Genomic DNA, 14,909 nt, shown 5'->3' with positions numbered 1-14,909 from the left:
AATCGTAGATTGCAAGGTTACCAGAAGGTGCCACTAGTTTCACACTGACTGAAGATAATTATGGCATCCTCAAATTCTCATGGATTCCTAGCTTATGCTTCTTTTGTATGAAAAGATGCTAAACACTGAGTCCAATGATAGAATGTTGTTAGAACTAGTTATTGTATTAACATTAAATTTACATGTGAGAGTATGTTGAGGGCTGCTTTGTGAAGCCAAGTACATATAAAAGTTAAATGCCAATGACAAACTAATCATGAATTCTGCTTCTAATTGCAACATTTTTTCAGTTGCAAATAGAAGCTAAACTGTTATAATAATGCTATTTGTCTTTAGGAATAGCAATGAAAACATTAGTTGTTACAGCAAAAATAGCCCAATATCCCATCATGGAATAAATGTATGATATTGCATTATAATTTAAAAAACTATTAGCAATTTATAGGAATTCAACATGCAGCTTAACTGCTTGCCAGTATGTTGTTAGTAAAAAAGCTGGAATACCTTTACACAAATACTGAATTAACAAATAAATTCCATGCATGACTGACACTTTCATGTAAGCTGATGTACTTTGAATAAAACCGGAATTGCAAATATAAGTTTGACACTTTAATTCAATAACAAGGATTACTGCGGTGATTAATCAGTGTTTTTATTGTGTGTTTTTTTTTTAATTCTAATACAGTGACTTAATGTAACTCTAAAGAAACTGATCTCAGATGTATATGATTCTTCTTAAGGGTTTAAACGTTGTTTTAAATTTCTCCTGCACTCAAACAATGTAATGAATAGATTTTCAAAATATGTGCTAGTACTGAAAGCCCATTCAACAGTATGTGTCAGTGTAGATGCAATTAAGTGTTACATTTAAAATGCGGTGCAGACTCTCCATCTCACGCTCCATCTTAAACTGACACTTGTCTTAATTGTAATTATTTTGGTACATTTTCTTTATTTTATACAAACTCACGTTCATTTTAGGACAATCATTATTAACCCGTTAGATGAAAAAAAAAAGTTGGTTGGATTTTGTTTCATATAGGTAATTTTTGGTAAAGCTATCCTTCTGCTTTTGATAAAGCTATCCTTCCATCAATTTGACACAAGGCTTACAATACTAGTCCATAGAATACTAAGCAATAGTGCTGGATGACCCTGTTCATGTCCCCATTTAACTCTCAGCCTGCTGATCGCCTTCAGTGGCATCACTAGCGGAATTGAGGCTTAAAAAAGGATGACACCAAACTGCTATATATATATATATATATATATATATATATATATACAGTATGGACCTCGTATTGCGCTGACAATAATCTGCTGCTACTCCGATAAGACTCCCCTGTTAGTGGGAGTCGGACATTAGATTAAGAAGGGGGGGGGGGTTCGGATAGCGCTGAATGGTGTACCACCTAGTTACTTCAATGCAATATATAACACTGATACAATTTGTGTAGTGACAGTTGATATTTGTCCCTTTCCCGAATGAGACGTGCCAATCTGTTCAAGGTATAAAAGTTCTTTATTGAAACCCAACGCGTTTCGTCAGAACGACTTCATCAGGGGTAAAAACAAAAATGTCTTTCAAGTATGTGGTTTGATCAACTTTTAGTACTCGTACAAGGTAAAATCGAATATAAGGTGCATTAACGTGCAGAGTTCTTTTTGGTCGAGTATCAGTGAGTATGGCCCCCAATTGTGGGATTACTCCATTCCAATATGGTGGGTAAGATGGGTAAAGGCTCCACCAGCCTTATGTGGATAAAAAACAGCGATTGTCAGGAATAAAAACTCAATCGTGTCAACGTAGAATTATTTTTTCAATGCCAGTGGGAAATCAGATAGATGGAAACACTTGATTTTGCAAAAAATCTCCACAATGTAGCAATTTTCAGGAGCTCCTTCACTGGCTGGTAGTACTGAGTCATTATGTGGGCCTTTTGTACCGTATATTCTCACAAGCAAATATTAAATATTTTTAAACAGATTGGCATTTCTGGTGCATCACACTGTCACTTAGTTCTAGCATAGTAATACATAAAGTATATGTATGTGCATATGCACCAATGTACAGATACATCAATTATTTGATTCATATCTATCCAAAACATTTAATACAGTATCAAAAATTCATTACACAGAATAAAAATGAATTTATCAAATTATATAATATCTCTTATTTGTTTCTCAGTAAAATTAATAGTAAACATAAAAAATTCATGGTGAACATAAAAAATTAGTTGTCCCAAAAAAAAGGGTTGGAAATACTGCACTAATTAATTAATAATAATCCTTTAAGGATAGATACACCATGAATGAACACATGTATGCATGAATGTAGACTGTTTCAGGAAAATATATCAAAATTATTTATTTATACATACAAAGAATAAATCTTAATTTACTAGGCGGCCACCTATAAAAAATTAAATCAATTACATATACTAAGTACCAATAAAATTGCAATTAATTGTAATGCGCATATATTAAAGCAATTCAATAATGGAATTTGCATGTGGATGGATTTTGATAATAACTATACTTTATCCAACTTCCAAAAAATTCAGCCACAAAGTTTTTCAAATATTTAGATGATGTATGTAGAAACTTGCTATATAGAGATACTGTATTGTTCATATATGAAAATGGATTAGCCGGGCTGTACCCGTAGTGATGCCGGCTACGGCACTTCACAACGGGAATTCTTTTGAATGGAAAGTGACTCACAAATGGACAGTTTTTGTAATGATACAAGTGATGTGGAGGACAGTGTACGGTGTGTAGGTATCTCACTTATACCTCCATGCAAGGGTGTCCTGAATCTCGTGAGCACTGGAGTGTCCCATCGTGAGGAGACTGATGGAGTGCTTGATAAACAAGTGCGGGCGGTGTAACTCACACCTGCACTGCCAATGGTTGAATAGAGTTCCTGGATGTTGTTCTTAGTGTGGAGTTCCTGGATGTTGTTCTTAGTGTGGAAATTTCCCAATGGTAAAGAAAATTGAAACCTCTACTTATTTTAAAGCGGTCGATTCAAACAGCTACCTGGATTATAGTAACTGCCATTATGCTCCCTGGAAAGATATCATCCCGTTTTCTCAATTTCTCAGGTTGAAGATGAACAGTCTAAAGTCTATTTGCAAAGATTTAAAGAAAGGAGATACCCAATAGGTATTATTAATGGGTCTCTAACAAGAGCTAGGGGACTTGCACGTGAAGATCTACTTAGAACTAAAGATCATAATACATCTTCATTAAAATACAATAGCCCTGCTTCGTCTAAAGATGTTATGTTTATAACTCAATATAACAATACAGAGAAGGAGCTAAAAAAGATGTTTAGGAAACACTGGAATGTGTTAAAACTTGTCCCAGTATTTGGTTCTCACATTCCTGATGCTCCCCGTATAGTCTACAGGAGAGTTAATATGGTTAAATCCATAGTCTCAAAAAGTCAGTTACAAAACCTTAATGTGAAACCCATTTCCAATACTTTTTTGACGATTAAGGGTAGTTTTCATTGTAATTGTTGTAAAGTTTGTCAATATGTTCATAAAGGTGCTGACATTGATACCTCTAAGTTGAAGACCAGAGAGTTCATCAATTGTAATTCATCACATGTAGTTTATATGCTGAAATGTGGATGCGGGTTGAGATACGTTGGAAAAACAAAGAGACCATTAAAGGTTAGGACTAACCATAGTGTACCACATCACTTTAGAGAACATCATAACTGTGATCCTCGCACTCTTACATCTAAAGGTATAGAACTTGTACTTAAAATTAAAAGGGGAGGCGATTGGGATACATTTTTAATAAAGCGTGAAACCCACTGGATTCTCCAGCTTGGCACTTTAATTCCCTCGGGATTAAATGAGGGATATGAGATCACGCCTTTCATAAACTAATAAAGAGTAGTTGTATATATGGTCAGTGAGGGTGGTTCCCATAAACTTATTATGAATTCTGAATTTTTTATGTTTACTGTGAGATTTTTATGTTTACTATTAATTTTACTGAGCAACAAATAAGAGATATTATATAATTGGATAAATTCATTTTTATTCTGTGTAATGAATTTTTGATACTGTATTAAATGTATTGGATAGATCTGAATCAAATAATTGATATATCTGTACATTGGTGCATATGCACATACATATATGTATTACTATGCTAGAACTAAGGGCCTTATTCTAGTTCACTCTTTCTGACAAAATCCTTCTTAGATGGACAAAACCAGGTGCATCTTTAGAGCCTTCAACAATCTCTCAGATTCACAAAACAAAGGAACTTATCGATTCCTAGGGGAGCTGTAAGATGCCAGCAGCTTAACCTCCGTGGCCCTTAGTGCCCTAAAGAAGAATCACTAAAAAACATTTTATTGCATTTCAAATGGTGGTGTGCTGGTTCTTGTGTCCTATACCTTTATTGGAGTGGATCCTATGGATACATGATTGTATATGCTCCAGCACCTGCAGACCTGATAGAATTAAGAGTGTGTGGTTTTCTCCAGCATTTTATGCATTGTATTATGCATTGTTGTACCGTCTCAAATAAATGTGTACTAGAAAAGTGGGGATGAGAAGACAGTGCTCTCTAGTGTAGTAAGTGGGTTTCCACGGTTGAAAATAAAAGTAATGTGTATATCGTTTAAAAGTACTTTTGTGCTCATCCATGATAAGTGCTGTTTGGATATCCTGTTGTTGTGGATTACCAGGGTATTGCCTGGACCTACCGATTTAGCCTCTCAGGGCAGGGTTCCTAAAGGTTTGGGTCAGGTCCAAACGTGAGTGTCACATGATGATAAGGAAGGAAAAACTCCAACTAAATTTTTTAAAGTGGAGTTTAATAAAGTGCAATAAAGTATAAAATAAGGGAATATAGCTTACATAGAAAGGTGCTGTAGTAGAAAACAGTATTGCATAGGCTGGACTTCATCAGTAGAGAATATATATATAAATATATATTAATATATATATATATATATATATATATATATATATATATATGTTTGTGTGTGTGTGAGTGACTATCTAGCTTTAAAATAAATAAAAAAAAGTGCTTAAAATAAAAAAGAGTTGCAATACCAAAGTAAAATGTGTATGTACGAAAACAATGATTTCAGCTCTCTTAAAAGATAAAGTGTGGAGTCCGGGTAAACTGAATAAACTTCTTTTGCTGTAGTGCAGTATGAAGTTGGCCAAGGTATGGCAGGGTGCTTGCTATTAATTGTAAGCAGCAGATTTATCATTCTTCAGATGTGGCTTCGACTCTGGGTCTATTTGGTCCGTACTTCTGATTTCCATCCTCACTCTCCAACGCATTTCATGTTCGTGGCACTTAATCATGGATGAGGGCATGCAGTCTCTGTGCTCTATTTTTTTTAAACGGATTCAAATAACTTTGTTAAACTGTGTTAAAAACAGAACTTAGGCACAGGGAATAGTATTCTTTTGGTGGCAACCATGTGCCTGGATGTCGTTGGTATTGCCACTACTGTAGTGTATATGTATGGGAATTTTACTATAAACTAAGGGTGACATTCTATGGATTGAGATAAATCCGCATTTTTTTTATCGCACCACTTCGCACTTTTGAAAATCGCAAGATTGGCCCGTTTTCCGCATATTTAATGAGATGCGAAAAACGGGCCAAATAGTGTGAATAGGTGCGAGTTGGTGCGATGTCTTTAGTCCTGAAAATGTGCGATTTTCATGTCTGAAAATCGCACGTTTGCAGGAAATCGCAAATGAAAATAAAAAAAACCAGCGCGGGGTTCCCCGCCAGAGCATAACCAGCCCCGGGCTCATTGAGCCGGTGCTGGTGACCTAAAATCAGGGTCCCCGACAAATAGGGGTCCCCTTGATTTAATGAAACCAGCACCAGGCTCAAGGTCCGGCGCTGGTTCCCAAAATACGGGGGACAAAATGACTATTTTAAGAACCAGCACCAGACCCAACCAGCCAGCAGGGTAATGCCACAGCCGGGGGACACTTATTATATAAGGTCCCGCGGCCAAAGCATTATCCCCCTGGCTGGTCAGCATGGGCAGGGGTCTTGGGGAAGTGCCCCCCCCCCAATGAAGGGGTCCCCCCCCTCCAGGACTTACCAGCCCATGCTGAAAGTCCGGGGCTGTCCCCGAGGGATGCAGTTAAGATCCCGGCGGTCGGGATCCCGGCGTTCAGAATCCCGACGCCGGAATCCCGACCGCCGAAATCCCGTCACATTCTCCCTCCATGGGTGTCCACGACACCCATGGAGGGAGAATAAATTAGTGTGCCGAGCGTAGCGAGGCACCGGGCCCGCTGCGTGGCGAGCGCAGCGAGCCCGCAAGGGAGGGCGATCCCCGTCCCCCACTTGTCGGGATTTCGGCGTTCGGGATTCTGGCGTCGGGATTCTGAACGCCGGGATCCCGACCGCCGGGATTCAGTACTGAATCCGTCCCCGATGCCCCTGGGCGGTGGGCATCGGGCTGATGGAAAGTGTAAAAATAGAAGAAAAACTATTGTTTTCTACTGTAGAACTATGAGTCCCAGCAAGCCTACCCCGCATGCTGGGACTTGGAGAACCACAAGTCCCAGCATGCGGGGCATTAAAGGGCCCACTGGCACTTGTAGTTCTACAGTACAAAAAATAGTTAAATAAAACACACTGACACCCTGAAAAATAAAAGTTTAATACACACATAACACACACACTGATACTTACCTACCTTGAGCCCGTAGGTCGGTCCCTGGATCCTGGGTCCGGGGCTCCTGGACAGAAGAGTCTGGTTCCGGGGCCTTGGTCCTGGTTCCGGGGCTGGTCCGGGGTCCTGGGCTCCAGGGCTGATGTCACCGGGGTCCAGGATCCAAAGTAGTCCAAAAGGGGTCCCTAAGGAAGGAAATCTTACTCACCTGGTCCCCGGCGATGACCTCGGCATCCTCGCCGGCAGACGCGCTGCTCCCGGCTGGTACCCGCTCTCGGACTGGAGAGGCGCAGAGATTTTCATCTTTTCAGAATGATTCCATTGGCCGCCTAGCGGCCAATCAGGAGCCTACTTTCTCGGCGGCCAATAGAATCATTCGGAGGAAAGGCGCGGAAGATTAAAATCTCTGCGCCTCTCCAGTCCGAGAGCGGGTACCAGCCGGGAGCAGCGCGTCTGCCGGCGAGGATGCCGAGGTCATCGCCGGGGACCAGGTGAGTAGGATTTCCTTCCTTAGGGACCCCTTTTGGACTACTTCGGATCCTGGACCCCGGAGACATCAGCCCTGGAGCCCAGGACCCCGGACCAGCCCCGGAACCAGGACCAAGGCCCCGGAACCGGACTCTTCTGTCCAGGATCCCCGGACCCAGGATCCAGGGACTGACCTATGGGCTCAAGGTAGGTAAGTATCAGTGTGTGTGTTATGTGTGTATTAAACCTTTATTGTTCAGGGTGTCAGTGTGTTTTATTTAACTATTTTTTGTACTGTAGAACTACAAGTGCCAGCGGGCCCTTTAATGCCCCGCATGCTGGGACTTGTGGTTCTCCAAGTCCCAGCATGCGGGGTAGGCTTGCTGGGACTCATAGTTCTACAGTAGAAAACAATAGTTTTTCTTCTATTTTTTACACTTTCCATCAGCTCGATGCCCACCGCCCAGGGGCATCGGGGACAGCCCCGGACTTTCAGCATGGGCTGGTAAGTCCTGGAGGGGGGGACCCCTTCATTGGGGGGGTCCCCACTTCCCCAGGACCCCTGCCCATGCTGACCAGCCAGGGGGATAATGCTTTGGCCGCGGGACCTTATATAATAAGTGTCCCCCGGCTGTGGCATTACCCTGCTGGCTGGTTGGGTCTGGTGCTGGTCCTTAAAATACAGGGGACCCCTAGTCATTTTGTCCCCCGTATTTTGGGAACCAGCGCCGGACCTTGAGCCTGGTGCTGGTTTCATTAAATCAAGGGGACCCCTATTTGTCGGGGACCCTGATTTTATGTCACCAGCACCGGCTCAATGAGCCCGGGGCTGGTTATGCTCTGGCGGGGAACCCCGCGCTGGTTTTTTTTTTATTTTCATTTGCGATTTCCTGCAAACGTGCGATTTTCAGACATGAAAATCGCACATTTTCAGGACTAAAGACATCGCACCAACTCGCACCTATTCGCACTATTTGGCCCGTTTTTCGCATCTCATTAAATATGCGGAAAACGGGCCAATCTTGCGATTTTCAAAAGTGCGAAGTGGTGCGTTTTTTTTTTTTTATTTTAACTGTTTAAACTTTTTTTTACACCAGAACCCTGCACAGATCATTGCGATCTGTGCAGGGTTCTGGCTAATTCGCCCATCAGAACCTGGTCTGATTTTTGGGCGAATTATAGACACACTTTATACAAATCGCATACCATTAAATATGCGATTTGTATACTTTTTCATGTGAAAACATCTGGATGCGATGTGCCACGAAAAGCAGCCATCGCATTTCCAGTGTGTCCAACTTGTTGGCCAAAATCGCACTTTTTTCACATTTTCGCAGCTCATTAAATATGCGAAAATGGAAAAAAATGCGATTTCGGCCGTTTTTGCGAAAAAAATCGCAAAAGTCTAATTATCTCAACCCATAGAATGTCACCCTATATGTCTACATTTTAGAAAGTATATGCATATAACAAGTTATATGCCTGAAGACAATGTGTGAATAAAAACATTGAAACATTGCAGTATTTGCGTTTTTAGATTACTTATTTGTGAGTGCCGCCATCAAGGTATACGTTGTGGAGCTCCTGACCTGGGACATCCATTAAGAAGGCACCCTTTATCCACTATTGTACTGGACGGCTACCCCTCTGGGCTATATATATATATATATATATATATATATATATATATATATATATATATATATATATTAGACTTGTTCAGCTCGGCACTCCTTGGTATCAGTGGCATCTGCCTGGGTGCCCTCCGGCAACTGTTTGTAGATTGCAGCAAAGGATTCAATCGGCGGCACTCCCAGGATCTTTTTAAAAGTGCTTTAATAGTGCTCCAACGTTTCGGGAATAACCCCGTTTTCAAGGAAAAAACAACAGTGTTTTTTCCTTAAAAACGGGGTTATTCCCGAAACGTTGGAGCACTATTAAAGCACTTTTAAAAAGATCCTGGGAGTGCCGCCGATTGAATCCTTTGCTGCAATCTATATATATATATATATATATATATATCAAGAGATAGGGGGTTGTGACCTTTCCTGCGTTGTAAGGGTACTGCACTTCTATATACAGTACCTCGCTGTTAATAGAGGTATGAAACAAAGATAGATGAAAGAAAGATATAGAGGTGCGCTAGGAGTTTCACCCAAAGTATAAACATGTTGGTAAAACAATATATATATAAATATATAAAAAAATATTTTATTATAACAATAAAAACAATTGATGTTCACACAATATTCACATCACAATTAGTCCGGTGTTTGATACCACTTTCAACTGGTGTTTTCCTGAAAACCCTACATGTTTTGTCCCGGAGGGACTTCTTAAGGGGTAACAAGGTATCAATCAACAGTAAATTCTATCTCCAATGGTAGACAAACCAAAAAGGAGGGTCAACACCACGGAGAAGATATGGACTGTCTGAGTATCATCATCTTAGGACCAATATATAAAAATATCCAACTGATGCCTTCACTAAACTGACTTTCGGTAAGAGATGTAAGGTATATCCTTGCTCTCTGACTGATGGGATATACCTTACATCTCTTACCGAATGTCAGTTTGGTGAAGACATCAGTTGGATAGACATTGAAAGAACTGTAGCGTAACTCACTGGTATATCAACATTTTAGATTGACATCTTTCATCAGGATATGACTCATATCCTCACGAAAGATATAAATCTGAAATGTTGACAGTTGCACCGTTGATATTTGTTGCAGTTCTTTAACCATCTGTGAGTGCCGCTATCCACATTCATATATATATATGTATGCAGGAGTAGATCGGCGGTACTCAGGGTCTTTGAAGTAGATATAAAGAGACAGAAGCTCTAGCTGAATTTCTATAATATATATATATATATATATATATATATATATATATATATATATATATATATATATATATATAAAATATATATAAAAAATATTCCTGTAACAACAATAAGTCATATATTTCAGCAGTGAAAAAAAATAAACAAATGAAACAGATATGTCCTCCCTTATTGTTGCAGGGATGCATATGCTTTACGACATTCATGGCACGGGAAAAGCTAGGAGAATGCATACACATGCATCTGCTAAACATTAGCTACAAATGACGAGCCGGTGGGTGTGACTAAATGCTCTACTGTTATAATATGGTGCTCTACATGGCAGCAATATAACAGGACACATATGTACAACATATATTGCATTGTTTATTCCATGATTGCTTTTGCTTTAGCTTTCATATAGATGTGTACATTCTGCACTGTGTTATATCCCCATAAAATGGCTTAATATTTCAGGATTAGTTTACTGTAAAATGTTATCTGGGCAAAAATCTACTGTCTACTGGGACTCATGTTTCATTAAGTATATACACTGCAGCTGTTGACCTTCTGCCAGGTGTTGGTTCCAGAGATATTTATAATGAATTTGATTCACCACAGGGTAGGTCACAACCTGTAATCACAGCTTAGCAGAGAATCTGCGCAACACTGATCTGACATTGTGGCTACATTCAGGTAAAAAAACTAGGAAAGCATTTCCACAGTAACAGCAGGCAACAACATATTTGTCAATTAGTATCTGTATATCATCTGTTTTTGTATGTTTTTCTATATTTGATACCAAGAGGGATGATGAATTCTAAGGAGGGGCAATACAATTTCAAGTCCAACTAATTTTAGCAATTTTCAATAATTTTTTTGTGAATTGCTATTCAACACTGTTCCAACAGTGCAAGGGGAAAAGTCCACCCATGCAGATGAGGGAAAGTTCACATGATGAATACATTTAATTTAACATCCTTTAGAATGTAAGCTCTAACAAGCAGGGCCCTCTCTCCCCTTGTTATTATTTTATTAGAATATATCTCTGACACTGTTATAATTGCGTCAGTGTCCACTGTTACAACTGTCTTTTTTATTTATCCTGTACTTGTCCTAGTTTGCAGTTGTGCTGTAAATCACAATCTTTCTTGTATTGTTCTTTGCTCATCTATGTATTGTCAGGAGCTGCAGAACCCATGTTAAGCCATATAAATAAACGATAATAATTATAATTTAATACACTTTGAACACTCCTGTTATTATATATACATTACTCAGGTGTGTGAGTTTTAACTTAGGACATTTAAAATGTAAGCATCCAAAGGTTGTAAATGTTGGCCATGTTGGGAGGTATGAGTATGGAGACCATACTGTATGGTGATTAACAGAAAGACAAGTTATTTGTATCATGCAGTAACGGTATTGTAGTGGAAACTAAGATATTCATAGATATACACTCATTGGTGGCTCATTTTATTCTTCTCCACAAAATTACCACTATTACCAAACAGCGCTCGTGGATAATGTACAGTCCATATATTTTCTGGATTTATATATAAATCGGATGTCCACATATAAGGGGAATAGAAAAGGAAAGAAGATATAGATTAGTATACCTTAATAATGGAAAAATTATATTGCAGAGGGTACTGTGTAGTAGTTGTCATACCGTACTCATACATAGGTGGAGTAAATTCTACATATAATGGTATCTTTTATAGCGGGTAAGATGTTCTCGATGCGTACTGTACACACACACACACACGTTATTCCTTCCTTTATCTTATAGTACGGATATCACTCATTGTAAATTTGAAGATTTAAGGGAAAAGTGGGCGTACCCAACTTACGCTTCTATAGATGATGTCACTCCCGTAGCATTTTCTTTATGGATCTCCTGATCCTGGGTTCTCCACCAATCACTGTTGTATCCAATAAATGGGTATATGGCTCAATATATAGGATAAAAAAAATACTTTTATTAAATAAAAATGATTAGAAAAGAATCAATGACAAGAAAACAGGAACAGATGGAAAAAGTAGCACTTCACCCATTGTGTAATAGCTATGATTACAAATGAACCATATATGTACTATAACTGTTTTAATCTGTGAACAGATATAAGAAGACTTAAGTGGAATTTTAGAACTGTAAAACCAGTGCCCGTTGGTTGAAGAAATTGAACTGTATAATAAACAGTATTTATTGTGTTAATGTAGTGCACTAATGAGCAGAGGAAGTTCAGGAGAGGAGGCCCCACTCTGGTCAGTCCCTCTCACACTGGTGCTTCTGCTAAGTGCATTATGTTGCTGTGCCCAAGTAGTCACAGTTTATGGGTAAATGTACACACTTCTCCATAAAAATGTCCTGGACCTTGCAAAACTAGCTACACAGCACGAAAACCTTACCATTCACCCCACCCTAGATCAACACAGTAACCAATCTACCCAGAGACACAAACACACACCTTATCTGCCCACTACTAGTATCTATTGCCAACAACTGTGTTTAAACTGTTTTTTTTTTTTACTAAACATATGTACTTTTCATGCACTAAACTTTTTTTTTTTCTACCAGGCATACAACTTTGAAATTTAAGTCGCTTTAAAAAACATTTAACTACAGCATAGCTGTTTGTTCTATTTTTTTGCAGTATTTTAAATTCACCTTTACTTTGACAAGTGCAATTTCTTTTATTTTAGCCAGACAACTTCAGTACCTGTCTTTATTCATTACTAAGTAATTAATTTGTGACTCCTGAGGAAATCCTTCTATGAAAACAAAGTACTGTATCTATTAGTTTGACCCTTCATTTTATTCTGTGAATGGGAAGGTTCAGCATATTATATAATGTGTCATGCATCCAAATGTGTTCATATATGAGGATGCATGAGTAACTGTACTTAACAGCTTTAAATAAGCCATATTCCTAATTTAACCTTTTTGACTTCACTCTGTAATTTCAATGAGTGACTGATTCTTTTTTACATGATCTTTAATAATATCCTTTTGTGATCATTTCTTTATAAATTAATGAAGTACAACTTTTGTAGAAGAACAAAATTCATTTTTACATTTTACATATGACATACTGTCTTCTGAAATCTAATTAAAACTTCCTCTTTATCCCTTAGGTGTAAGATGACTCTACAGAGATGTGCTCTTAATTAATGTACAGAGCCTTTAAGTCCCACCTCTCAACACTAATGATTGACATTCAAGGATACATAAATTACACTAATTGAGATTTACGTTCATACAGCTGGTTTATATCTAACCCATCAGAGAAGGTAAGTGAAAAGAACAACTCTTCCTTTGAGAGCAAGAAAACTGTTAATTGGTATATTTCATTGTATCACCATCTATTAGAGCAATTGCACATGTTGTATTCTAATTTCCAGTAAGAATAGTAATGTGTTTTTTAACATTATAATAGAAGTATGTAGTATTTGTATTATTTATGCTTTTAAACTTCACTACAAAACTTAGCAATTTACCATTACTGTATTATTTGTTTAGAATATGCATAAACTTGCAACATGCTCTATGGTGTAATGTATATGACTAGTCGTAACAAAGACTTGAGATATTTAATCTTCTAACTTCCATTTGCCTTCCTCAATTTACTCACAATTATTTTGCTGACATAGACAAAATGTCTTTGCAAATTATAAGGAGGAGGAGCTAGATACATTTCAAGATTCACATCAAAATATTTTTTCTACACATGAAAAAAATATAAATAAAGCAAAACATTGATGAAATATGCTAATGTACTATTAATATATCTTAATGAAATTTAAGATTTTAAAATAGATTTTAATTAATAGACCCGTTGAAGAGCCCATAGTGCACTCATTAATGAGACAACACTCTTTCATAGAAGATAGTTTCTTTTTTTAAATAAGGATTTTTCCTTTTCTCTTTAATGCTCTTCATTATTATAGTATGACTTTCAAAAGGAGAAAATAAAGCTAATAATAAATCTTTGTCACGCCAAAAGATCACTGTTCAACTAGAATGATATACAAATATATTTTTAGTCATAATAATATAATCAATAACAATACTTTAGCTAAAACAACAATAGTTTTTTGGCAAAAAATATTATTACTGCCAATGTTCTTTAAAATCACATTATTAAGCTCCACAATTGGGTGTGGTATGCGCCTCCGACAGTGGGGATCCCGACAGTCAGTATCCCGACATCGGGATCCCGACTGCCGGTGCTCCAACAAGGGGGAAAGTCCAAAGAAGCCCCTTGCGGGCTTGCTGCGCTCGCCATGCTGTGGGCCCGGTGGCTTGGTATGCTCGCCACAGGTTCTATTCTCCCTCTATGGGGTGGTAGACCCCCACAAGGGAGAATAGCCCCTGCGAGTCGGGATCCCCCCTGTCGGATCACTGGCAGTCGGGATACTGCCAGTGATCCGACAGTACTGCCATACTATATTTGGGTTAAATTAATTGCCTAGCTCTTCCCATAAATGAAAAATATAAAAATACACCCAACTATGGTGCAGATATACAAACCATGGAGATAACATGGATGGACAAAAGAACCAGCCAACCAGCTTGTGACATTTTTAAACACAGCCTGTGACATGACAGTCAGGAGCTGATTGGGTGGTACCTTGCCTCCCTTTACTTTATTTCATTCCAAGGATTAGTACATATTCCAAAAATATTTTTAAGTGGAATGTAGACAAAATGTTGACATATACAATGGCACAGTGTCAGTCATAATATTTGGGCTAGGGTTAGGGGGGGGGGGGGGGGTTGGGTTAGTCATTAGGGTGGGGTTAGCGATTATCTTGATATTTTATCATTGTCAAATGATTGTTGACATTGTTAATGTTGACATTATGATCATGTTAACATTCTGGTTTTGACATTATGACTTTTAACATATCTTACCA

The 14,909-nt window shown here is 38.4% G+C and overlaps 1 protein-coding gene across 1 annotated transcript in view; it reads left to right on the top strand.

Annotated features, from left to right (window-relative positions):
- The window catches only part of TENM3 (teneurin transmembrane protein 3), a 2,716,013-nt gene that overhangs the window by 870,697 nt on the left and 1,830,407 nt on the right, over positions 1–14,909 (top strand). Inside the window, exon 6 of the mRNA XM_083170719.1 lies at positions 13,128–13,283. The gene's annotated coding sequence lies outside the window, so the exon portion shown is untranslated. The remainder of the gene's footprint in view (positions 1–13,127; positions 13,284–14,909) is intronic.

The sequence above is a fragment of the Crinia signifera genome, chromosome 1, assembly GCF_055691185.1.
Source record: "Crinia signifera chromosome 1, ASM5569118v1, whole genome shotgun sequence".
Taxonomy (NCBI): domain Eukaryota; kingdom Metazoa; phylum Chordata; class Amphibia; order Anura; family Myobatrachidae; genus Crinia; species Crinia signifera.
This window is presented reverse-complemented; position numbering and strand designations above follow the sequence as displayed.